The sequence below is a fragment of the Narcine bancroftii genome, chromosome 5, assembly GCF_036971445.1.
Source record: "Narcine bancroftii isolate sNarBan1 chromosome 5, sNarBan1.hap1, whole genome shotgun sequence".
In the NCBI taxonomy this organism is placed as follows: domain Eukaryota; kingdom Metazoa; phylum Chordata; class Chondrichthyes; order Torpediniformes; family Narcinidae; genus Narcine; species Narcine bancroftii.
The window spans coordinates 222,213,246-222,239,985 of NC_091473.1; the positions used below are offsets into that span (position 1 = coordinate 222,213,246).

The window sequence follows — 26,740 nt, forward strand, 5'->3', positions numbered from 1 at the left end:
CAGCTGTCAAGTGTCCGTTGTTGTTTCCATTTTCATCTGGAATCTCCACTTCACCCAGAAGATAGCTGTTCACAGGTCATACCTGCTCCTGATATATTGATCTGGATCTCCGCTCTTAAATGCCTGTGATCCGACTTTCAGCAATCTGGCTTTTCATTGCAAGGAGTACTGTAGCAAAGGGATACGAGCTTAGAGCATGGATTGGCACATGAATTATGATATTGTGGCCATTAGTGAAACTTGGTTGCAGGAGGGGCAGGACTTGCAGTTCAATGTTTCGGGCTTCCATTGCTTTAGACATCATAGAATAGGGGGAATGAAAGGGGGAGGAGTTGCATAGGGAAAATATCACAGTTGTGCTCAGGCAGGTTAGATCAGAGGACTCATCTACTGAGGCTATATGGATAGAGCTGAGGAACGGGAAAGGTATGACCACACTCATTGGGTTGTATTGTAGACCGTCCAATTGCCAAAGAGAATTGGAGGAGCAAATCTGTAGAGAGATAGTAGACAGCTGCAGGAAACATAAGATTGTGATAGTAGAATATTTTAATTTTCCACATATTGACTTGGATTCCATTAAAAGGACTGGATGGCTTGGAGTTTGTCCAATGTGTTCAAGAAAGTTTTTAAAATCAATATAAAGAGGTACAAACTCGAGAGAGTGCAATACTGGATCTCCTATTGGTGAACAAGACGAGACAGATGACAGAAGTAAGTGTAGGGGAATATTTTGAGTCCAATAATCATAATGCCATTAGTTTCAAGTTAATTATGGAGAAGGATAGGTCTGGGCATTGGGTTAAGATTCTAAATTGGAGAAAGGGCAATTTTGAAGAAATGAGAAAGGACCTAGGATGTGCTGATTGGGATAAGTTGTTTTCAAGCAAGGATGTGCAAAGTAAGTAGAGGATCTTCAAAGGTGAAATTTTGAGAGTACAAAGTTTGAATGTTTCTGTCAGGATTAAAGGCATGGTTAGCAGGCATAGGAAACCTTGGTTTTTGAGGGATATTGGCGATCTGCTTCGAAAGAAGAATGGTTTTGAAAAAGAAACAGAATTTTGGTAGAAATAAAACTGATGGTCATGTGGTTTCCAAGAATTGGAACTCACCTCGCTGATGATGTAATGGTAACATGATTTGGAGAAATATATTACTAAAGTCAGACATTTTGAGTTCAGTTTTGGATCAGTTCGGCTTGGAGTTTACAGAAGTCAAAACATTGTGTTCTATAGGGATTGAAACCTTGTGAAAGATGTGGTTGAGTTACAGAAACCAGAATTGGTGCTGTTTGTTGTGTGTTACTCCTGGAAAAAGGGGAACACAGAATCCATGGCTCTTGAATTAATGAAGACCACTTTGCTGTCTCTTTTGAAAAGAGGACAGAATTCTACTGGGTCTATGTTTGTGGATGGCCACTTCTTTTAACCCTTGTCTGTTTTGTGACTTCATCGTGCAAGAAGAAAACAACGGTTCCCTATAAATGTTTAACATTTGTCTGGGTTTGTGAATTAATTGTGGAAGAAAATAGCCACATTCATTGTCATTGAGAAGAGGGCAGATTCTTCATGTGGAAAACTTAATTATGAGTCAAGAGGCCTGAAGATATAATGTTTAAAAGCACTTTATAATTATTTCCGAACTGAGAATTTAAGACCTTCAAACAAGACTAAAATGACGCTAAACTTTTAAAGATTGACTTTTCAGAATGGGACTTTGAATTATACACACACACTCACACACACTTATATTTGTGCATAGTGGGGTTAAGTTTAGATTTAAGTAAGTTTAGAGTTAAGTAAGAAATATTATGTTATTAACTGTTTAATAAAACTGTTATTTTGAATTTGCCATTGTTTGGTGAATTTTCCATTGTTGTTCCTGTGTTAGTGCTAACAAAAACACTTTAGTCCTAAATATAATTAAAAGGGTTGTTAGTGCATAACAGCATGCCCTCTTCAAACAATGATTCTGGTTACAGAATGTGTGTTGGTAAATGGGTATAGAAGGTTACTTGATAGTTGGCATGGAGATTGTGGGCTGAGGATGAATTTCTGTGTTTTGTGACTGTTAAAGACTGGACTGTTTGGGAGGATGAAGCTCACAAGATATAGGAGCAAAAGTAGGACAATTGGTCCATCGAGTCTGCTCTGCCATTCTATTATGAGCTGATCCATCATCCCACTCAGCCCCATTCCCTGGTTTTCTCCCCATAACCCTTGACTCAGATTTTTTAGATTTCAGATTTATTGTCATTCATGATATCACAGACAACCCTGAGATTCTTTTTTTCTGCTGGTGAACTTAAATTTGCTCATCCTCTCCACCTCTGATCCCCCAGTGATCGTTGGATTGAATACCTCTAGCTAATGCCCTGACTAATCAAATACCTGTCAAGCTTAAGTACATCCTACAACCTCACACTTGAAGATTGTCTCCTCATGCTCTTATTAATGCTTCAAGTGCTCAATGAGCTGGTGGTGAGTTGAGTCCTCCTCTTCAGGTTCTTCATGCTTTCCCAGGCTCACAGTCCCACTGCACGCTGTCCCAAAGGTGGTTGTGGTGATGTGACACAGTTGTCCGCCTCCTTGTGGACTGTATGTTTCCCCAGAAGGTCTGGAACATGAGGCAGCCGCATCTTGTTGAGGTTCAACGGATACTGCCACACAGGACCTTGTGATCTACACCCTCTTCCCCAGGCACACACACTGAACCAAAATGAATGGTGTAGAAGGTCATCAACTCTGTTAGAGATGCACTTTGATCTGATCAGTGGTTATTAATCTTCCACTGCAGGGTGAATGATGCCAACTGGCACATTCCAGGATAATGTGCTGAAGGATTCACTGAAGCATGGTGCAGCCACCACAAAGGATCTATGAGGAATAGCCACAGTCTGGGGTTCAACTGTCAGTGAACACTGAGAGGCTGGGCATTTCACTGCAGTAATGTTTCGGGGTGAATCGTTAGGGGTAATGATAATTTATAGGTGAAAGTATTGAACTGTTTGATTCAGGGAAAAAATGGTATGTCTTTAACAAAGTTACACAGAATAGATTCACTTGGAATATTAATAAAGTATAAATTTGGAGGAGAAAAATTTAAGGTACTCAGTACTTTATACATGTACTACCTGGGTGGTCTGACATACCGTATAGATGTGTGTAATAGTTGATACCATGTAAAAGATGACCCCCTCCTATATCCCCCCCCCCCAAATCTGGTATTAACTTTATCGCATGTAAAGACAATCCCCTATTTTTGGCCTGGGCCACCTGCCCACTGGAGCTTCCACTGGAGCTCCGGCCACCCGACCATTCGAATACCCAATGCCTCGGCCTCAGCCACCCACCCATCTGAGCTCCTAATGCTCCAGCCATATGCCCATTCAATGCCACAATGGTGGACTTACCTCCCGGTCCTAGCTGCCCATCCATCTGAGCTCCTGACGCCTCAATTGACAAAGGCATACAATAGTCGATCCCTAAATTTTACCTTAAAAATTGGTCCACAAAATTGGGCTATTACACTCATAGTCACAAAACATTCTTTAGTAAAATGCTGACATGTAAGTAACCCCAAATATTTCAGCTGACCAAATTAATGTACTATCCATACAGTGAGGTACCAAATAACCTGGCTCATGTGGATTAACTAGGATTCCATAGGGAAATTATGGAAGAAAAGCAAAAAAATACAGAGTACTGCACACAGTTCTTGGTCACTGCTTTATAGTATAGGAGATGGTAAAACAGGTTTAGAAGGATGTTGTAAGAATCAAAGAACTCTCACTGCAAGGAATAATTTAATCAAGAAATTGTTTCTCCTAAATACGCAACATATTATTTGTAAGGACAGGGCAGCAAGTTCCTTGGAATGCCAAATCCTACAAGTTCCACTCTAGATCACATAGCAGCAAATCAAATGTATTGCAAAGTTCAAATTCATTGTCAGAGTATATACTGTACATGACATCACATACAACCCTGAGATTCTTCTCCTGTGAGCCAGGCAGAATTTCTAATTATTGGTAACTATTAACTGTACTCGAGAAGAAAGAAATGTAAACAATAGAAGTAAATGTAAACAAACCGACTGTGCAAATACAGAAATATAAATGTTCAGTAATATATAATGAGCAAAGTACAAGTCCTTAAATGAGACCTTGATTGAGTTTGTTGTTCAGAGTCTGATGGTCGAGGGGCAGCAACTATTCCTAAACCTGGAGATACGAGTCCTGTGGCACCTGAACCTCCTTCCTTTTTTTTAAAACTTTATTTATTTGTTCAAAAAACAAATAATATATGACGTATACAGCAATTAAACATTTAAAATTGAACATTTTTTTCTATATATATATATAGAAAAAAAAAGAAAAAAGAACCCTCCCCCACTTCAGCCAACTCTTCTAAGGAGAGCCAGAAAAAAAGAAAGAATATTAAAAAAAATTAAATATACATATTCAAATCTAATCAATATAAATTGAAATATAAATATTCTGAGTATAACTGCCACTTATTAAATAAAAAAATTATAATTATCATGTGAAACAAATATAATTTTTCCATTATTAAACAATATTTCATCTCATTATGCCATCTATTAATATCAATCATATTTGTATATTTCCACGTACTAGCAATACATTTTTTCACTACAGATAAAGCTAAATATACAAAAGCAAGCTGGAACTTACCTAATCCCAAACCTTTCAAAGGTTGCAAACTACCCAATAAAAATACTGTTGGATCTAAAACTATTTTAATCTTATACAGATATTCTAAAAACGATTGAATTTTCTTCCAAAAAGATTGTATATGTATACATGACCAAACAGCATGAAGAGAAGTTCCAACCATATCACCACATCTAAAACACAAATCTGATTCATTAAAACCATATTTTTTTAATTTTTCAGGTGTCAAATATAATTGATGTAAAAAGTTGTAATTAATCATTGCAAAACATACATTTATCAATCTAGTTACACTATCATAACAGATATCTAACCAATCCTCTTCAGAAAAAGTAAAACCAATATCCGCTTCCCATTTAATTTTAGATCTATCTCAAACCTTTTTATCCACACCATCCCGTAATATTTGATAGATAAATGAAATATAACCCTTCTCTGGTACCTTCATAAGAAAAGTCTCAAATTTAGTCATTTTAGGTCAAATCATATCTCTACCAAACATACATTTTACCAAAGATCGAATTTGATAATAAAGAATTCTTATCAATAGCAAAATCTTCCCTCATCTGATTAAAAGATAAAAACTTACCCTCTTTAAAACAATCTCCCAAATTTTTCACACCTTTAAATCTCCAATGCAATAAACTTTGATTATGCATTGAAAAAGAAATAAGTTGATTATTATACAATGGAGTCAAAGCCAATAATTTACCCCTAGAACCTATCATTTTATTTTTCTTTATCCATAACTTCATTAAATGTTTATATATTTGAGATGGCAAGTATTTCTGAATTTGAAATACATCAATTTTTGTTTAGGTGGAATATGAATTTGTTACAATGTAATGTACCTGAACCTCCTTCCTGATGGATGCAATGAGAACAGAACATAGTAAATGGTAGGGCACTAAGAAGTGCGATAGAAGAGAAGTCACATGACTCTCCAGAAAATAAGAAAAAGAATTAAGAAAGGAGAAAGTTCAATAAATACAAAATATAAGAAATAAAAGATAAAGTTCTAGAGAAGAAAATGGCCCTTAAGAAGGAAAAAGTAAAAACAATGGGAAAAAAAGAAAAGACACTGGAAAAGAAAGGAGAAGGCCTTACCTGCACGAAGGAACAGGGAGCTGTGGTGGAGAATAGTACCCGATCTCAGAGATTGGTGACGGCTCCGCAGAGTCGTGACCCCCCGACCGTTGGACTGCAAAAATGGCTCCCTGAGCCAAACAAAAATGCGCAACTGCACAATCTAAGGAAAAGGAAAACACCAATGGGAGGGGGGCACAGCCGAGGAGCAGACAACCACAGCGCAACCAGCTGAGGGATGCCCAACTCCAGGGCTCTCAGCTAGAAGATGAGGAAAGCAGCAGTAGAGGGAGTGAAGTACCAGGTGAGAAAGAAAGTCGACAGGGTGAACGGAAAGAGGAGCAGCAGCAGGAGGCTCGACAGTTGAGCAGCTCAGAAGAAGAGGACCAACAGCAAGAGGCCAAGCAAGAAGAGGCCCGACAAAGTGAGACAAGCAACTCATCAGGAAAGTCAGAAGAGACAGAGATATAAAGAAGAGAAGAAGACACAAACACAGGTAGAGACACAGAAGAAGAGGAAGAATAATACCAAGAACTTCACAGAGAGATAAAAGGTAAAACAGATGGACAGAATATAGATAAAGCTTTTTTTGAAGAACAAATGAGAGCATTAAAAGAATGGTTGTCATTAGAATTTAGTGCAATTAAAAGAAAAATGAAAAGAACAGAAGATAAAATGCAAAGATTAGAACTAGTCATGACAGAAATAGGGAAAAGATTAGAAAATGTGGAAGAATGAGAAACGGCTGTAGAAATGGAAATAAACAATGAGGAAAATTGGAAGAAAGTGATAAAGAGATACAAGAGTTGTTAACTCAGAAAATTGATATGTTGAAAAATTAGAGTAGGCAAAACAACATAAAAATAGTGGGCCTAAAGGAAGATGAAGAAGGCACAAATATAAAGGAATTTATAAAAGAATGGATCCTGCAGGAATGACAGAAATGCAGGAAGGAATGGAAATAGAAAGGACACACAGAAGAACACAAGCTCCGAAACCACAGACACATCAAAATCCAAGATCCACTTTAGTAAAATTTTTGAGGTATATGGCAAGAGGAAATATACTGAAGTGGGCAAGGAATAAAATTAGAGAAGACAATAAATCATTGGATTACGAGGGTCAAAAAATATTTTTTTACCCAGACATAAGTTTTGAACTCTTAAAGAAGAGGAAGAAGTTTAATACAGCAAAATTGATCCTATGGAAAAATGGTTATAAATTCACGTTAAGTCATCCAGCTGTGCTTAAAATATTTATCCCCGGGGCGCAAAACATACTTTCTCAGATCCGGAGGAAGCACAAGAATTTCCAGAATGCTTGCAGGACAGAAGGAAAGTTGAAGAGATGTAACAAGAATGAAGAATGGCAATGGGATATATATAAAGATGTAAAAACAATGTCTATGTAAAGAACTAAAGAAGGGAAAGAGAAGGGAAGAAAGGAAGTAAGGGGGGAAAAGGGAGGACTTTGTTATATGTAAAAAAAAGTGTTTTCTGGGGGGGGGAGAGAATATCCGTCACTCCGTAATCAGTTGACGCTTGCGAGCAGGTTCGCAATCCAAATGGAAAGGGAAGTTGTGGTTGCCCGGCAAGGGATAAGAGGCAACTCAGAGGTGGGGATATTTGAGGTTAAGGGAATATTGGATGTGGGAGTTGATGGAGTATTTTATGTTTTAAGTGTGTTGTCATACATTGAGTGTAAGAAGGGAAAACTGAGAGATGAAAATTGGGAAAAGGGGGATGGTGGTGGTGAGGAAGCTGAAATGAGGGGTAAACAGGATATGAGATGGCCATGTTGAATTTTATGACTATAAACATTAATGGAATACATAACCAAATTAAAAGGAATAGGCTATTAAATTTACCGAAAAAAGAAAAAAATAGATGTAGCATTTGTGCAGGAAACGCATCTAATTGAAGTGGAACATTACAAATTAAAGCGAGACTGGGTAGGGCACGTAGCGGCAGCATCATATAATTCAAAAGCTAGAGGTGTAGCTATATTAATTAATAATTAATAAAAATATACCAATCAAAATAGAGGAGGAAATAATAGATCTAGCATGGAGGTATGTAATGATAAAATGTCAAATATATTCAGAATTTTGGAATTTGCTCAATATATACGTACCTAATAAGGAGGATCAAAAGTTTATGCAAGATATTTTTTTGAAGATTGTAGATACACAAGGAAATTTATTGATAGGAGGGGATTTTAACTTTAATTTGGATCCAATGTTGAATACAACTGGATAAAAGACAATCAAAAAGTATAAAGTGGACAAATTTATGGTTAAATCACTGCAGGAAATGAAACTTAGAGGAATCAGCACCCAAAAGAGAAGGAATACTCATATTATTCAAGTAGGCATAAAACATACTCAAGGAATGATATGTTTTTGTTGTTGGCCCATATTCAAGGGAGAGTTAGGAAAACTTAATATAAAGCAAGATTACTATCAGATCATTCACCCCTGTTATGAGCAATAGAACTGGAGGACATCCCACCAAGAACATATAGATGGAGGTTAAACTCCATGCTACTTAAAAGGCAGGAATTTAGAGAGTTTACTGAACGCCAAATTAAAACATATTTTGTAATAAATACGGAATCAGTGAAAGACAAATTTATATTATGGGATGCAATGAAAGCCTTCATTAGAGGGCAGATAACAAGTTATGTAACTAAGATTAAAAAGGACTACATTTGGGAAATAGAGCAGTTGGAAAGGGAGATAGTAAGTACAGAAAAGGAACTAGTAAAAAGGGATGATATAACGAAAAGGAGAGAATTGGCGGACAAAAAAATTAAAAACGAAACATTACAAACGTACAAGGTGGATAAGAACAATGGAAATAAAGCAAAAGTATTACGAACTGGTAGAAAAAACACAAATATTAGCCTAGCAACTTAAAACAGAACAAGCTAAAAGAACTGTATTGGCATCAAGGAAAAAGGACAAACAAATTACATATAACCCAATAGAGATTAATGAGAAATTTAAGGAATGCTATGAACAATTATACCAAACTGAGAATGAGGAGAAAGATGATAAAATAGAAGAGTTTTTAACTAAAATTGAACTGCCAAAATTGCAAGAAGAGGAACAAAACAAACTGATAAATCCATTTGAAATAGAGGAAGTAAAAGATATATTAAAAAAGCTGCCAAACAATAAAATTGGATTCCCAATAGAATTCTATTAAACATTTAAAGAGTTATTAATTCCTCCTCTCATGGAAGTAATGAACCAGATAGAAGAAACACAAAACTTTCCAGATTCATGCAAGACAGCAATAATTACAGTAATACCAAAGAAGGGGAAGGATCCATTGACACTAGCATCATATAGACCAATATCTCTACTTAATTCAGATAAGATAATAGTGAAATTATTAGCATGCAGATTGGCCGATTGTGTACCAAAAATAGTAAAACAAGATCAAACTGGATTTATTAAGAAAAGACAGCTAAGGTGTTAAGATGCATATCCATGGGGTGAGAAACCAAAAGAGATATTCAAGCACTTAATTTGTTCAATAGAAGTACAAATAGGAATTTTTGATGCATTATATTGATGAATGAATTGGAGAATATTACAACTTTTATACAGAGAATGGTATTCAGACATCAATTATTGCACAGAAATTGATATACAATTAGGAGTTACAAATTATTGTCTAGTGATCATTAATTATCACAATCAATTCCATGAAGAGGACACCTACTTTAGAAGACATTGGATAACACAATAGTTCTGCAGAACATGAAGCTAGCTCCCAGGTCCAGCAACCCATGTTCAATCCTGCCCTCTGGTGTTCGCTGTGTGGAGTGTTCACATTCTCCTTTCAAAATTATTATCATGAAAAAAAACAGGTGTAACCCAACATGAAATTGCATTTAATCTTGTTGTCTGGTAAAGAGTTGAAAATAAGAAAACAGAAATGGAAAAGGAGGAAAGGTAATGATGGAAAAACGGAAAGAGAAGATAAACAAAATATAAAATGGCTACGCTGAACTATATGACTCTAAATATTAATGGAATACATAACCAAATTAAAAGGAAGAAACTACTAAATTTACTGAAAAAGGAAAAAATAGATATAGCATTTGTCCAAGAAACACACTTAACTGAATTGGAGCACAAGAAATTAAAGAGAGATTGGGTAGGACATGTAACAGCAGCATCGTATAATTCAAAAGCAAGAGGAGTGGCTATATTAATTAGCAAAAATGTGCCATTTAAAATAGAAGAGGAAATAATAGATCCAGCAGGGAGATATGTAATGATAAAATGTCAGATATATTCAGAGCTTTGGAATCTACTTAATATATATTCACCTAACGAAGAAGATCAAAAGTTTATGCAAGATATCTTTTTGAAGGTAGCTAATACGCAAGGGAACATACTAATAGGAGGGGATTTCAATCTGAATTTGGATCCAAATATGGATAAAACGGGGAAAAAAATTAATAGGAAGAACAAAGTAACCAAATTTATAATTAAATCAATGCAAGAAATGAAACTTGTGGACATATGGAGGAAACAAAACCCGAAAGAAAAGGAATACTCATACTACTCGACTAGACATAAAACATACTCAAGGATAGACCTATTCCTGTTATCAGCCCACATACAAGGGAGAGTTAGGAAAACGGAATATAAAGCTAGACTATTATCGGACCACTCACCCCTGTTATTGGCAATAGAGCTAGAAGACATCCCTCCAAGAATGTATAGATGGAGATTAACCCCATGCTACTTAAAAGACAGGATTTTAGAGAATTTATTGAAAAACAATTAAAAATGTACTTTGAAGTAAATACGGAATCAGTGGAAGATAAGTTTATACTATGGGACGCAATGAAAGCATTCATTAGAGGGCAAATAATAAGTTATGCAACCAAGATGAAGAAGGACTATAATCAGGAAACAGAGCAGTTGGAAAGGGAAATAATAAACATAGAAAAAAAATTAGCAATAAAGGAAGATACAACCAAAAGAAGAGAATTGGCGGATAAAAAAATAAAATATGAAACATTACAAACATATAAGGTGGAGAAGAATATAATGAAGACAAAACAGAAATATTATGAACTAGGGGAAAAAACACACAAAATCCTAGCATGGCAGCTTAAGACAGAGCAAACTAAGAAAATGGTATTGGCAACAAGGAAAAAAGACAAACAAATTACATATAATCCAAAAGAAATTAAGGAAAACTTCAGAGAATTCTATGAACAATTATACCGAACCGAAAACGAAGGGAAAGAAGGGAAAATAGATGAATTTTTGACTAAAATTGAACTACCAAAACTACAAATAGAGGAACAAAATAAATTAACAGAACCATTTGGAACAGTAGAAATACAAGAGATAATAAAAAATTTACCAAATAATAAGACACCAGGAGAGGATGGACTCCCAATAGAATTCTACAAAACATTTAAAGACTTAATAATACCGCCCCTCCTGGATGTAATCAACCAGATTGATGAAACACAAAACTTACCAGATTCATGTAAAACAGCAATAATTACAGTGATACTAAAACAAGGGAAAGATCCACTCTCACCAGCGTCATATAGACCAATATCTCTGCTAAACACAGATTATAAGATAATAGCTAAACTATTAGCGAACAGATTAGCAGAACAGGTACCGAAAATGGTAAATTTAGACCAAACTGGATTTATCAAAAAAAGACGCACAACAGACAATATTTGTAAATTTATTAACTTAATTCATGCAGTAGAAGGAAATAAAGCACCGGCAGTAGCAGTTGCTTTAGACGCAGAGAAGGCCTTCGACAGAGTAGAATGGAATTACTTGTTCAAAGTATTGCAAAAATTCAGTTTACCGGAGAAGTATATTAATTGGATTAAAGCATTATATAAGGGACCGTTAGCGAAAGTGACAGTAAATGGACATGTATCAAAGCAATTTAACTTAAGCAGGTCAACGCGGCAGGGATGCCCACTATCACCATTATTGTTTGCGCTAGCTATAGAACCACTAGCAGAATCGATAAGAAGAGATAATAATATAAAAGGAATAAAAATAAAAGACAGGGAATATAAAATCAGTCTGTTTGCGGATGATGTGATAGTGTACTTAACAGAACCAGAACTATCAATAAAAGAACTATATAAGAAATTGAAGGAATATGGAGAAGTGTCGGGATACAAGATAAACGTAAATAAAAGTGAAGCAATGCCTATGAATAACGCGGATTTCTCAAAATTTAAGGAGGAATCCCCATTCAGATGGCAAACGCAGGCAATAAGATACCTAGGTGTGCAAATAAACAAAAATCTAGGCCAATTATATAAACTCAATTACAATCCACTAATGAAAAAATTACAGGACGATTTAGAGCATTGGAAAGAGCTACCACTAACACTGATAGGAAGGATAAACTGTATTAAAATGAACATTTTTCCAAGGATACTATACTTATTTCAGGCATTGCCAATACAACTGACAGAAAAATTCTTCAAAGAGTTAAAGAAAATAATAAGGAGATTTTTATGGAGAGGGGGGAAACCGAGGATAGCACTAGACAAATTAACAGAATGGTATAAACAAGGAGGCTTACAATTGCCAAACTTCAAAAATTATTATAGAGCCGCACAATTAAGGTACCTATCAGATTTTTATCAAACAAGGTAAAAACCAGACTGGACGAGACTAGAATTAGATAAAATAGGGGAAAAGATACCTGAACACATATTATATAAATGGGACGAAAAATTGGTACAACATAGAAGTTCTCCAGTATTACACCATCTCCTCAATATATGGAAGAAGATTCATGTAGAAAGAAATAAAATAAATTACCAAATACCAAAACTAATATTGACGCAAAATAAGCTACTCCCTTTTACAATAGACAACCTTGCCTTTAGAAAATGGGAAAAAAAAGGGATTAAAAGAATAGAAAATTGTTTTTCAGGAAGTAGATTCTTATCCTTCGAACAAATGAGAGATAAGTACAATATAACGGGAGATACAGCGCTGGCATATTACCAACTGAGATCCTACTTGAAAGATAAATTAGGAAGCAACTTGAGTTTACCAGAGGGAAGTAACCTTGAATATGTGATTACAGATACAATGTTAATCAAAAGATTTATAAAAAATATGTATATTAAACTGCAAGAAAAGGAAAGTGAGGAAACAAATGGTAAAACTAAACAAAAATGGGAACAAGATTTAAATATAAAGATAAAAAAGGAAACATGGGAGAAGTTATGCTCTGGAACGATGAGAAATACAATAAATACGAGGCTGCGTATGATACAATATAATTGGTTACACAGACTATACATTACACCGCAAAAGTTAAATAAATGGGACCCAACAGTATCTGATAGATGTTTTCGATGTAAAAAAGAAAGGGGAACAACAATTCATGCAATCTGGACATGTGAGAGAGTAGAAAAATTTTGGGATGATCTCAATCAGATATTAAATAAAATAACAGAAAACAATATACCAAAGAATCCAGAGATCTTTCTCCTAAGTAACATAAAAAATAAAGAATTTGGAATTGACTTGGAGGATGCACAAAAAAGATTTGTTAAGATAGCAAAAAAATGTATTATGTCAACCTGGAAATTGGAAGATAATTTGAAAATACAACAATGGTATATAGAAATGAATAAATGTATTCCATTAGAAAAAATAACATATAGTTTAAGAAATAATATTGAAATATTCGAACAAGTATGGGAGCCTTACATTAAATACAATAGCGAAAACCTACCGGGAACAAACATTACCTAAGTTGATGGAAGGAGAAGAAAAGAAAAGAATGGACTCAGTAGAATTTCTGGTGTATTTTTGTTTAATGACAACATTGACTAACTGAATTAATGCAACCTAGATTGTATAACTAAAATGGATGAGAGGGGGGGGATGGGGGGGTGGCTTGGGAGGAGGGAGGGGGGAGGGAGAAAAAGTCACTGTAAATGTGTGGAAAAGAAAAAGTGTATATCATGGCTATTGTGATTTATGGTGTGAAAAATAAAAAATTTAAAAAAAAAAAAAAATTGCATTTAATCTGCCGTAAGACGAAAAAAGAAAATGCTGGGTGCCCATTACAGTCAGAGAAAGAGAAGCAAAAGAGAGTCCCCACAGAGTTACTTAGTGTCTGTGGATTGACCTCCAGCATTCCTCCAGTCCAGTCCAAACCACTGGTAACCTGAGCTCCAGACCCAAACCTCTGACATGATCAGGAACCCTTCAGTTGCCCAAGGTCCCCTTGGGAGCTCCTCCTGGCCTTGGCATCCTCTCACATCCAGGTTCCGATACTTGGTACCCTTTCAACCAGTCTCGAGCCAGTTTCCACCAGTCTGCAGCATGGTGCGAGTTATTTGACTACAAGTTGCCAGCAGCTTGCAGGCCCGCCGCCTGTGTGTTCTTCAGTCACAGAGTCCCTCAATGGTCCGCTGCCATGGTGTAGAGTGCGTCAAAAGAACCAAAGACTTGTTGATCCAAACCAAGGCTTTTATTAACTAAAAGAATGGAGCAAATCACAAGTAGGTCGACCAGTCCAGAATGACCTGGTATGGCTAGGAGCAATCCTTTAAGACCTGCCAGTAGATGTGGCTACACTCTCAGCCAATCACAGTCATCCTAGACTACCATCTGTCCATATACACATTGGTGATAGAATCTGTACTATCACACATGGTCACTGTCCTATGGGGTCATCCCCTCTGCTTTGCCTTCTTAAATTGGGGGGAGGGGGATGTTCTATATGTTTTCTAGTGCCCTGTGGCAGTCTTCTGCTTCCCTGGAGTCTACAACCCCTTGAGGTCGCTGCCAGCACAGGCGTCACCATCTTGGACCCAGACCCCGCGGTCCTGGGATTTTAAAATAAATCACTGTTGGTTCCTTTAACAGGCTATTTAAAGCCCATACAGAGCTATCCATAATTGGATTGGCTGGAGAACCCCACAGAGGAGTGCTATGTCTCCTCTCCCCATTCTTCTCAAGTCTGCAGTAGCAACAGCAATGGTGTTGCAGCACCTCTGGCTACGCCATTCCTTCCCTTCTGGTGTTCCACTCCTTTCTACATCTTAAGGACATGCTGGCTAGTAGGTTATTTGGCTATTGTAAATTATTTGTAGTGTAGGTGGCTGGAGGATCAAGGAAGTACTCAGGGAGATTTGAGAAAGTATAGATTGCAGGGAGATAAATAGAATTATGAGATTAATCTGGAAGTGAGCATATTCTTGTATTTTCTCCCGTTTGTTTTTTTTTACTGTATCCTTCCTAAGCTACACTCTGATAGAAAGGGAGATCAAGAAAGCGCTCAAAAATCACTAAGTTCAATAATCATTCTTGCTTAACTCCTGTGCATCTACTTTCTACGTATTTGCAAATGAAACTAAATAAGTCTGTTATACAAGAAAGGCTGTGGATGCTGTGATTGTAGTTTAATATACAAAAATGCTGGAGAAACGTAGCCAGTCACGTAGCAACATTTTGGGATATGTATCTTTGCCATAAAGAATGCCCACTGAGATTCTCCAGCACTTATCTGTATTAAAAAAAGAAAAATCTGTTGATAGGTACATTTCATGGACTTTGATGGTCATTCTGGACAACAAATCAGATTACATAAAATGGATTTCCTCCATCTTGTGCTATGCTATTGAAATTGACATTGTGATAGGAAATTCAGGAATCTAAACCAATGTTTTGATTAGTGGTGAAGAATTATAATGCATTACTTCAGTATGTCTGTAATTATAGAATCATGGCCCTCTTTTCCGTCAGTGAAATACAGTATGACAGTGTAGAGTGAAATTCTCTCAAAGGATACCTCCTCAGGTCTAATTTAGGATGTCTCAGTGGATTATACCACTCATATACTGTAACAGCTGTTTCTGTGAAACTGAATCTGGTACAAATGTTCCTGAACCACAGTTGAGTTAATTCCCAGTAAGTCTTCAGTTACACCGGATTGTTAACTGGAAAAGTACGACGAATTAAGTTAAGTTCATTAAGTTCATTCTTACAGTAGTGGAGATAAAGATTGGGTAGTAATGCCTGCACTCCCAGATCTTCCTAATGAGATGGAAACTGCAGGAAAAGGATTACCCTCCAATCAATAGCTTCTCACTCCTCTGCACACTCCACTCACAGGAACTGAGTGCAGAAATACCAGAAATAGAGTAAAAAAAGGAAGACTGCAGTAGGTGAAGGAAGGTGAGCAAGGAAGACCAGAGGTAGAATCTGGAGAAGAAGAAGTTGTCAACTATCATAGAGTTTAACAGCAGCAACTTCTTTAGCCCAACCTGAGTTGTCTACCTAAACTTGTCTCATTTGCCTGTTTTGCCCAAATCCCTCTAGTCTAGACCATCACAAAATTGGCATTCACATTCTTATTTCTCAGCCTAGCAGAGGAAGCAGGCATTTTCTGAATCGATTCAGGTGATTCCCCAACAGAGAGACATTGCTCGTAATGAAATTGTTGGCCCCAGCTTGTTGAACCCAGTGATCCTCACTATATTTTGTTAATCTATCATGTTGTTGGTAGTCATTAATCAGGTGGATAAACCAGAATTCATTTAATAATCACATACTGTTTTGCAAGTCCATCTGCACGAGACATCAATGTGCAAGTTCCTGCAACAGTGCTTGTATTTCACCCTTTTTCTTTTATTTGTGTGAGTACAAAATGTGTTTGTACTTAGTATAATTGAGTAGGTATTCTCACAACTCAAAGAGACAACTGTAGCCACCTTCTGCCAAGATTTTATATTGGCATATGGGACCTCTCCTGCTAGTTTACAATGAGATTGTGTTGTTTTCTCTCCCTCTTTTTCTCCAGGATGGCAGCCATAACATGTGTTTATGTCTGGATGCCAAGGGAAATGTGTCTTCAGTAGCCACTGCCCTTCTCAGTGTTGTGGCTGAAGCTGTTTTTGAACATTAAACCATCCAGCTGCAAAGATGTCACAGGCCTGTTCACTCTTTGTGTTGAACCCAAATTGGTATCAACACTTATTATCGTATTGTATTTTAAAAAAAAAGGTCCAACTTCCATGCTAATAGAATGCAAAGCAATAAAAACCTTAGTGAAATATCAATTATGTTCCACCTCATGAATTGGTTCAAAAGGGATGAAAGATGATGATTCTCCTTACTGTAAAGAAGGTTAAGAGAGGTATTCAAGATCAGGAAGCAGAGCAAACAAGGAAAAAATTGTTTAAGGGTATGATGTAGAGAACGTCAATTTAAACAGCCAAATAATCAGGATAACTAAAAGCTAGTGGAAACACATTAAGTACAATCTTCACAATTTGTATGAATATTTATTGGAAAAGAGTTGTAGGCAGGAACCAGTTGGATCTTCCAAAAAGCTAGCACAACAAGTCAATTTGCACATTGTTACTTTATTAATTTGGAGGTACGCAAGATTGATCTCCTTTAAGATCAAGTCTTGGAGTGCTTACAGGTTATAACTGCCAAATCTTGAGAATTTAGCATGCATCCTGATGGGGATACATTTGAAAAGGTCAATAAAATTTAACAATTTTTAAATTGGGCTTTTAACGTGACTTTCAGGTGGTGGTGGAACCATTCGACCAGTCCGTTTGCTTGGGGATGGTAGGCCATTGTATGGTGGACCTGTCTGCCGCAGAATTTTGCCAGGTTGGACCAGAGGGAGGAGGTGAACTGTGCTCCTTGGTCTGATGTGATGTGGGTCAGGACACCAAAACACGTGACCAAGGAGGTGAGGAAAACCTGGGTGCACGTCTGTGTCACACATAGCCATGGGTATTGCCTCTGGCCGGTGGATGAATCTGTCGATGGTCGTGAACAGGTACTTCATACCTTGGGTCACTGGGAGGAGGCCGACAACATCAATATGGACATGTTTGAACCTGCGTTGCACCAGCTCGAAAGTCTGGTGTGCTCCTTGACGCACTGGCACTGTAAGGGTAATGTCTCGGCAGAGTCCATGCCACACAAACTTGTCCGAGAGTTGTATCACCAGGTACAATGCCAGCAGTTCGCAGTTGAACATGCTGTATTTGAGCTCTTGAGTTCAGAGTTGCTTACTGAAGACAAAGGGTCACCAGTGTTCATCAACCCATTGCTCTAGCACCGTGCCCACCATTCTGTCTGAAGCATTCATTGTGAGAGCCAGGGGGAGGTGAGATCTAGGTGTGCCAGTGCTGTGGCCTTCGCCATACTTGGTGGTGTGGAAAGCTTCCGTGGCATCCGGCATCCATTGCAGCGTCTTGTCCCCGAGTTTGACGAGGCCAAACAGGGGCTGCATGAGGGTGGCCACTCCCGGGAGGAAGTGATGATTGAAGTTGACCATCCCCAAGAACTCCTGTAGTCCTTTGGTCATGCTCGACTTAGGGAAGTTCTGGATGGCTTCCACTTTGTCAGGTAGTGGTGTGTGGTGCCCTCTAGGGTGATACGATACCCCAGGAAGTCTACTGTTTGCAGGCTGAACTTGCATTTGGCTGGGTTCACTGTGAGCCCAAACTGCTACAGTATGTTGAACAGGCAGGTGAGGTGCATCCTGTGGGTGCTGGCGTCAGGGCTGGCGATGAGGATGCCATCTAGATAAATGAAGATGAAATAGAGGTCCCTGTCGACTACATCTATTATCCGCTGGAATGTCTGGGCTGAGTTTTTGAGACCGAAAGGCATTCTTAGAAATTCAAAGAGGCCGAAGGATGTGACGATGGCTGTCTTCTGGATGTTGCTGAGGTGTACTGAGATTTGGTGGTACACCTTTACAAAGTCCACCTTGGAGAATACCCTGCAGCCTCATGCCGAAATCCTGGATGTGTGGGATGGAGTACCTGTCTGGGACCGATGCCTCATTTAGACTTCAGTAGTTGCTACACGGATGCCATCCGCCAAAGCTCTTCTGCTCCTTGCGGAGTAGGGAGGCCCATGGGCTGTAGGAATGGCGGACAATCCCCAACTCCTCTATGGCAGCAAAGTTGGCCTTGGCTTGTTTGAGCTTGTCTGGTGGGAGGCTCTGAGCTCGTGCATGCACTGGGGGGCTGGCGGTCTCTATTTTGCATTCCATGCCATGTGACAGGTTGGAGTCCTGGAAGTTCAGTGCCAATAAAACCGTGTATTTGGCCAGTAAAGAGGCATACTCGTCTTAGTCGAGGGCATGGATTGCCAATGGCAGGAAAGAGCATCACTTCAGGGTGAGGGGGAAAGACTGGAAAGTTGTGGCATTTACTAACTGGCATCTTGTCATGTCTTCCAGCAGTTTGTGAGCCCAGAGGAAATCTGCTCCGAGTAGTGCCTGTCCCACGGCCATGATGGTGCACTCCCACTGGAAAACAGCATCTGCAACATGGATGGTGACCAGGCTGGACCCGTAGCTGGGAATGGAGGACCTGTTGGCCGCTTGCAGGGGAAGGCCTTTGGTGTTGTGTTTCACCTCAAAGTATGTAGGCAGGATGAGGCTAATTTCCACACCCGTGTCAACGAGGAAGACCCTCTTGGTCCTTTGGTGTCTGAGGTAGAGTAGGCCTTTGTGTGCCAATGGCCGAGGCCACTAATGGCAGCCGGCCTGCCCATTTTCCCATCACTATGCTGGTTTTGGCGGTGGGGGTATGAGCACGGGGGAGGCAAACCGCCGGGCGATCCTACCCCATTGGCGGTAGTACAAACAGTACTCACTGTTCTTCTCCGCACGCCCTTCACATTGCCGCTGTGCTGCAGGTGTTTCTAGTGTACTGGATGGGGTGACGGCACTGATTGCATAGACTGGTTGCATGTGGAATGCAGAACAGTCTGTCTGCCTCCTTGGCTATGAGGTGCATGACTCTGAAATCCATGTCTGAAACTGACATGGTTATGTGTACTGGCAGTTTTGAAAGGAATAGGGCCTCAAACAGGAAACAGGCTGTGTACCCATCTGCCAGGGCCACCATCTCGTGCATTAGCTCAGAGGGGTTTCTGTCCCCAGGCCCTGCATGTTGAGGATTCTGCTGGCACACTCATGCCAGCTGAGCTCTAGGAATTTGAGGAGAAAATATTGGAACTGCTCGTACTTATGCTCCATCCGTGGATTTTTTATGAAGGAGCTTACTTTGGCAGTTGTGGTGGTGTCCAGGGCGCTGACGACATGCAAGAACTTGGTGTCCTCTGAAACAATTCCCCTGATGTGGAACTGTGACAGGGGATGTAGCCAGTTCCTGGGATGGCTTGCCCAGAACAGCAAGAGATATTCAGCCACCACTTTGGTCACAGACTGCATGCATGGAGCATTCATAGAGGGGTTTCTCTGCTGCACAGCATTCTGGGAAGTGAGGTCCACCATTGCTTCCCCCCCCCCACAGTCTTTATAAATTGTGCGCTTTAGCACTACCAATTTTCCCACACCGTTTAAAAATTATCCACTATTGCTATTTATTTCCTCTCTTTCTCTCACCCTGCGACTTTCCTATGGCAAAGTTTATACTTTCATTTTAATATTTTCTTTCTGCACTCATGCAAAAATCCCACAATGCAATGACCCATTTCACACTTGCCTGATTACAACACCAGCATCTACAGACGCCAGGCATGGTTGAGGCCGTCAATTCCCGGCGTGAGATAATTTTGTTTTCACACTTGTCACTTTAAAGGCAGATTGGCATTTGATTCCTGGGAACACTTGCAAGTGTGAAAGGAGCTTTGGATTACTGTAAAAAGTCAGGTCTTCTCCCTCACCATCACGTGAGACTCCCAATAGACTTGTTGCTTCTAGTGAAGCAACACTTCATCTATGAATATGTGGAGGTAATTTACTATACAGACATCTGATACAGCTTCCTTTACATGAGGGAGACTGATGCAGACTAGGGAATCACTTTTTTTTTAAAGATAGACTTTGTGTGATTTTACTGGTCTGAAGAATGACCAACGTTGAGATGTTGGTCATTCACACACTGAACTAACAATAATCACACCAGCAGTGCGAGTATAAGACAGCTTTAATAAACTAATATGTACACTAAGAGGTCTTGTCTCTCTCCAAGATGAACCTGGAAGGCTAGACTGTAGCTTTGGACTGCTTTATATACAAGGTCACCGGGATGACTCCTGGTGACCTAGTGGCGTAATTTCATATCACCACATTCACCCCCCTTAAAAAAATTATTTCCCACCCCCCCCCCACCCGATCCTTCTTCCCTTGTTTGTAAGTTCATAATTCCAAAATTTTTTGTGGCTTCCATTGTCTTCTGGACCTCCTCGGTAGTGGAATAGGGGTGGGGAGTGTGGTCTGCCTTTTGGCCTTTCTTGGTGGAGGTGTGGGAGTGGGAAGTACTAGATGGCCATATGGCCATTTGGGCTGGGAATCTTCTTGTATGGGATTAGGTCCTGCCATCAAGTCTAGGCTGGTGATATTTTATACGGTAGGCATACCCAGGTCCTGATTTCAGGGGTGGGTGGTAGATTCCTCTGGGGTGACTTGATGGACGACTGTTCTAGTGACTGCTGCTGCGCTCCTTGTTAATCCATGGACATCTGTGTTTCCTCCGTGTATCCGGCCGGCACGAGATCCCTGGTGGCTACCGAGTCTTCTCTTCCATCTGGGAATGTGACAAAGGCGTACTGAGGGTTCGTGTGCCTCAACTCCACTTGATCCACCAGCGGGTCTGCTTTTTGGGGTCTGCGGTGCTTCCGGAGGAGAACAGGTCCCGGTGTCATCATCCATTTAGGCAGCAATGTGCCCATCGTGGATTTTCTTGTGAAAGAAAAGATACGTTCATGTGGGGTCATGTTATTGGCAGTACACAACAAAGAACGTATAGAGTGTAGGGCTTCTGGCAATACTTCTTACCATCTAGAAACAGGCAGGTCTTTTGCTTTTAAAGTCAAGAGGACCATTTTCCAGATAGTGGCATTTTCCCTTTCGACTTGTCCTTTCCCCCTGGGATTGTAACTTGTGCGGCTGGTAGCAATCCCTCTCTCGTGCAGGTACTGCTGTACTCCTGCGTTCATGAATGCAGCCCCCCTGTCTGTGTGCATGTAGTTCGGGTACCCAAATATGCTGAAGGTGGGTTGGAGGCATTTTATAACAGTGGCTGCTGATACATCAGAACACGGGATTGCGAAGAGGAAATAGGAATATTTATCTATTACGTTTGGGAAATAGACATTTCTATTATTGGACAGGAGCGGGCCTTTAAAATTGAGGCTGAGGCGCTCAAAAGGTTTGGTAGTTTTTAATCAGGGTGACTTTGTTTGGCCGGTAAAATTGCGGTTTGCATTCTGCACAGATGGGGCAGCTCTTGTTCACTGACCTCACTTGCTCTACCAAAAATGGGAGGTTTTGGGTTTTAATGAAGTGAAACAGTTTAGCAACCCCCCAGGTGGCCCAGCTCATTGTGCAAGCTCTGCAACTGGGACGTGTGGTTAAGTTTGGCACAAGTGCCTCTGGACAGCGCGTCTAGGGGCTTGTTGAGTCTCCCGGGGCAATATAGAATGTCATAGTTAATTGTAGACAATTCTATTCGTCAGCGCAGGATTTTGTCGTTCTTAATTCTCCCCGTTCTGGTTATCAAACATAAAAGCCACAGACCGTTGGATGTGACGAGGGTGAAGTGTTTGCATGCCAGATAATGTCGTCAGTGCCTTACTGCTTCCACAATGGCTAGGGCTTCCTTCTCTACTGCTGAGTGTCTTACCTCTGACCCCTGTCGGGTTCACGAGAAAAAGGCCACCGGTCGTCCGTCTTGGTTTAGGGCTTGCCAGAGCTACATCGGATGCATCCGTTTCTACTTGAAACGGGATCGACTCATCTATGGACCGCATGGTAGCTTTAGCGGTATGGTCCCTAATGTCGCTGAATGCTCTGGTGGCTGCTGGGCAGTGGGAAAACTGAAGCTTTTATAAGTGGGCAGGCCCTGTCGGCGTAGTTGGGGACCCATTGGGCATAGTAAGCGAAAAGTCCCAAACAGCTTTTTAGTGCTTTCAGTGTGTGTGGCATTGGGAGGTCTAGGAGAGGGAGCATACAGGCTGGGTCTGGGCTGATTTCCCCGTTCTGCACTATGTAACCCAGGATTGGCAACTTCCTGGCGCTAAAGATGGATTTGTTCCTGTTGTATGTTAGGTTCCTTTTCTCGGCTGCCTAGAAGAAGTGTTTTAATGATCCTCGTGTCATGATCCTCCTGAGTGTGGCCACAGATTGTCACGTTGTCCAAGTAGGGGAACACTGCTTTCAGCTGGAACTCATCCACTATTCGGTCCATTTCTCTCTGAAACAGGGACACTCCATTGGTGACACCGAAGGGGAGTCACAGAAATTGATACAGCCTGCCGTCTGCCTCAAATGCCGTGTAAATGTGATCTCTGTTTCTAATGGGCAGTTGGTGGTATGCTGCCTTCAGGTTCAGGAGAACACCTTATACTGCGCAATGTTGTTGACCATGTCTGCTATGCATGGTAAGGAGTAGGCATTTAGTTGTGTAAATTTGTTGATTGTCTGGCTGTAATCCACTACCATGCGCAGTTTTTTTCCTGACTTTACTACAACCACCTGGGCTCTCCAGGGGCTCTCCAGGGGCTGGTGCTCTGCTCTATGATGCCCTCCTGTAGTAGCCTGCAGACCTCTGTCCTAATGAAGGCTCTGTCCCTTGGGCTGTACCTCCTGCTCTTTGTGGCTATTGGTGTTCATTCTGGGGTCAGGTGTGTGAACAGCGGAGGGGCTTCTATGTTTACGACAGACAGGCTGCAGTGTTGTTTCTTCGTAAGGCATAGTGGAGGGTTAGCCCGTTGTGCACTATTGAAATGCTTTCTAACTGGCACTGAAAATCTAACCCCAATAGTACCGGGGCACAGAGGTGAGGGAGTACTAGTAATTTGAACCCTTTGTATATTGTGCCCTGGATTTCTAGAGTAACCCTGCAAAACTGTTTTAATTCAGCCGCAAGGCTGCTGGCTGCTAACAGGATCTGGTGCTCACTCGGGCGTGTGGGGAGGGCAAGGCGGTTGACTAATCCCTGGTCAATAAAACTTTCAGTGCTTCCACTACCTATTAAGCAATTTACCCTCACATCATTAATTTTGATGCACACAGTGGCATCAGATAAATTGTGTGGACTTGCCTGATTCATGCATAGGGAAGAAAGTCTGGCGTGTCCTTCCATCCGATAGTACTCGGCGTCATATTCATCTCCTGAAGACTGTCCTCTGCTTTGTAGCATTTGTCCAAGATGGCCGGCTGCACATGCCATTCTTCTTCTTCTGTTTGTTAGTGGAGAAAGAAGAGCTTTCCCACCTCTCATTAGCATGAGAATGGACCTTGGCTGTGGCCTTGGGGCTTCTGCAGACTTTTGCATAATACCCATGTTTTCCACAGTTGGAACAGTCATTTTCTCTGCCAGGGCAGAAGGCTCTGGGGTCCACAGATAAAGCACTTGGGACCCTCAAGGCGCTGCTGCTGCTGTGAATTCCTGTGAGGCAGCAAACTTTTCTTTTCGTGGGGCTAGAGAGTCCAGCAGTGACGTTTGTCCCAGCCCCAATACTCCTCCAATTCTTTCCTGGTGCTTTCTAAAGCTTCTGCAATAGTCTCTGCCTCATCTAGCCCCACCATTCCTTTCTCCAGCAATTGATGTCTCGACTCAGTGGACCGTATGCCCCCAACAATTCTGTCCCTAACAATGTCCTCTGCATACTCTGAGCTGATACTGCTTTAAAGTTGCAGCCTCTCGCCAGGTCTTTCAGAGAGAGTATAAAGTCTCTGGCAGATTCCCCTACTTGTTGTGACCTGGTCATGAGCCTGTACTGGGAGTGGAGTTCCCTATGCCCCTTACTGTAATGCCTCTGTAAAATGCTCATTGCCTCTTGGTAGGACCTGGCATCCTGTATAAGGGAGTAAGGGTGGTCTTCCAGCTGCGCTAATAGCAGCATCCTCAGCTCAGCACCCTCCATGTAATTCAGAAAGCATCTCTGCCAGCAGCCGAAGTGCATGCCAGCTCCAGGATTTCTGGGGTCGAGCTCCAGCCTGTCTGGTCGCAGCACATGGCTAAGCCACAGTCTCTGGTCCCTTAGGTGTATCAAGGGTGGACCCTGGGGCACTGGGAGCTGCTGGTAGAGCCTCTGTGGGGCTTGTGTCTGCTGGAGGAGTAACCTGGGTGCTTGGGGCGGTTGGCTGAGTCTCTGGCTTTGGGTCATTTGCAGCAGGCTTAGGGGGGATCCCAGTGGTAGCGTCAGGTCTCCATGGTACTTGTTATCGGATCACGCACCCATTATTAGCAATAGATCTGGAGGACATCCCACCGAGAACGTATAGATGGAGATTAAACTCCATGCTACTTATAAGACAGGATTTTAGAGAATTAATTGAGCGACAAATTAAAATGTACTTTGAAAGAAATACGGTATCAATTAAAGATAAATTTATACTATGGGATGCAATGAAAGCATTTATCAGAGGGCAGATAATAAGTTATGTAAATAAGATGAAGAAGGACTACAATCAGGAAATAGAACAGCTGGAAAGGGAAATAGCAAGTACAGAAAAAGAATTAGCAACAAGGTCTCCGTGGTAGTGGGGAAACTGCTGCTGGGGGAGTGACGGTAGCAGTGTCTGCTTTCCCCAGCTCTGGAGTGGTCAGGAATTCTGCACATACGTGGCAATTGGGAGCACAACGTGGAGATCCTTCCACCCGCGCTTGTCGTGGCCCCTTTCTGATCAGACCGTGGTTTAGGACTGGCAGCACCTGTACCGGTGAACCCACGGGCAGGCAGGGCTCTCGGCCATTTCTTATCTGCCCTATCGTACTTCTGTGGTCTTCCCCGCATTCCACCACAATTCCAGTACAGCGGTACCTCACTGTCTTGGTCCTCAGATACACATGCATGCTAGTCGTTCCTAGATTCCATTCCTCAGGAAGAGTCTCCAGGTGGTCTGGAATGCGCATTGGAGCAGAAGCAGCTTCCATCCTAGTAGCAATATTAGTCTATTAAATTGTACTGACAATGACCACACCAGCAGTGCGAGTATAAGACAGCTTTTTCTTTGGCTTGGCTTCGCGGACAAAGATTAATGGAGGGGTAATGTCCACTTCAGCTGCAGGCTCGTTTGTGGCTGACAAGTCCAATGCGGGACAGGCAGACACGGTTGCAGCAGTTGCAAAGGGAAAATTGGTTGGTTGGGGTTGGATGTTGGGTTTTTCCTCCTTTGTCTTTTGTCAGTGAGGTAGGCTCTGCGGTCTTCTTCAAAGGAGGTTGCTGCCCGCCAAACTGTGAGGCACCAAGATGCACGGTTTGAGGCGATATCAGCCCACTGTCGGTGGTCAATGTGGCAGGCACCAAGAGATTTCTTTAGGAAGACAGCTTTAATAAACTAATATGTACACCAAGAGGTCTTGTCTCTCTACAAGACAAACCTGAAAGGCTAGACTGTAGCTCTGGACTGCTTTATATACAAGGTCACCGGGATGACCCCTGGTGACCTAGTGGCATAATTACATATCACCACACACACAACCAACCAAAACTCCAAATCTCAATTTCTTTACAGACATTTAGACATAAATGTGGTAAATAAACAGGCAGGACTTGCAATGTCATTGCAGGGAAGTGAGGCCGATTCATTAGCCCATTGTTCACAGAATGCCTGCAGTTAGCTTTAGGCTGCAGGCATTCCAGGAAATTTACCAGGGCTCTAGGAGGTAAAGTATTGGAATGGGAATGGCACCCACGTTCCCATTCGGAGCTCTTTTTACACAGCATGTATTCCAGGAAAATGGGAATATTTTCCTGGCACGCAACAGCTGTGCAAAAAAAGACTACTTCCACAGATCCCCACCCCTTCTCCCAGTCAATTCTCACCTCTCTCCCGTGTCCCATTCATATCCAATTAACACCTTATGTCTGTCAGTCTGACCATTTCAATCCTGAGATGCAATCCCACGCTCACATCTGTCATGGCCTTATGCAATATCCCATCCAGACCACTC

At 40.9% G+C, this 26,740-nt stretch overlaps 1 long non-coding RNA gene across 1 annotated transcript in view; it reads left to right on the forward strand.

The window, feature by feature from the left end:
• Nucleotides 1-26,740, forward strand: part of LOC138764930 (uncharacterized) — a 33,103-nt gene that overhangs the window by 1,867 nt on the left and 4,496 nt on the right. Inside the window, exon 2 of the long non-coding RNA XR_011358367.1 lies at nt 19,048-19,230. This is a non-coding gene — a long non-coding RNA (uncharacterized lncRNA). The remainder of the gene's footprint in view (nt 1-19,047; nt 19,231-26,740) is intronic.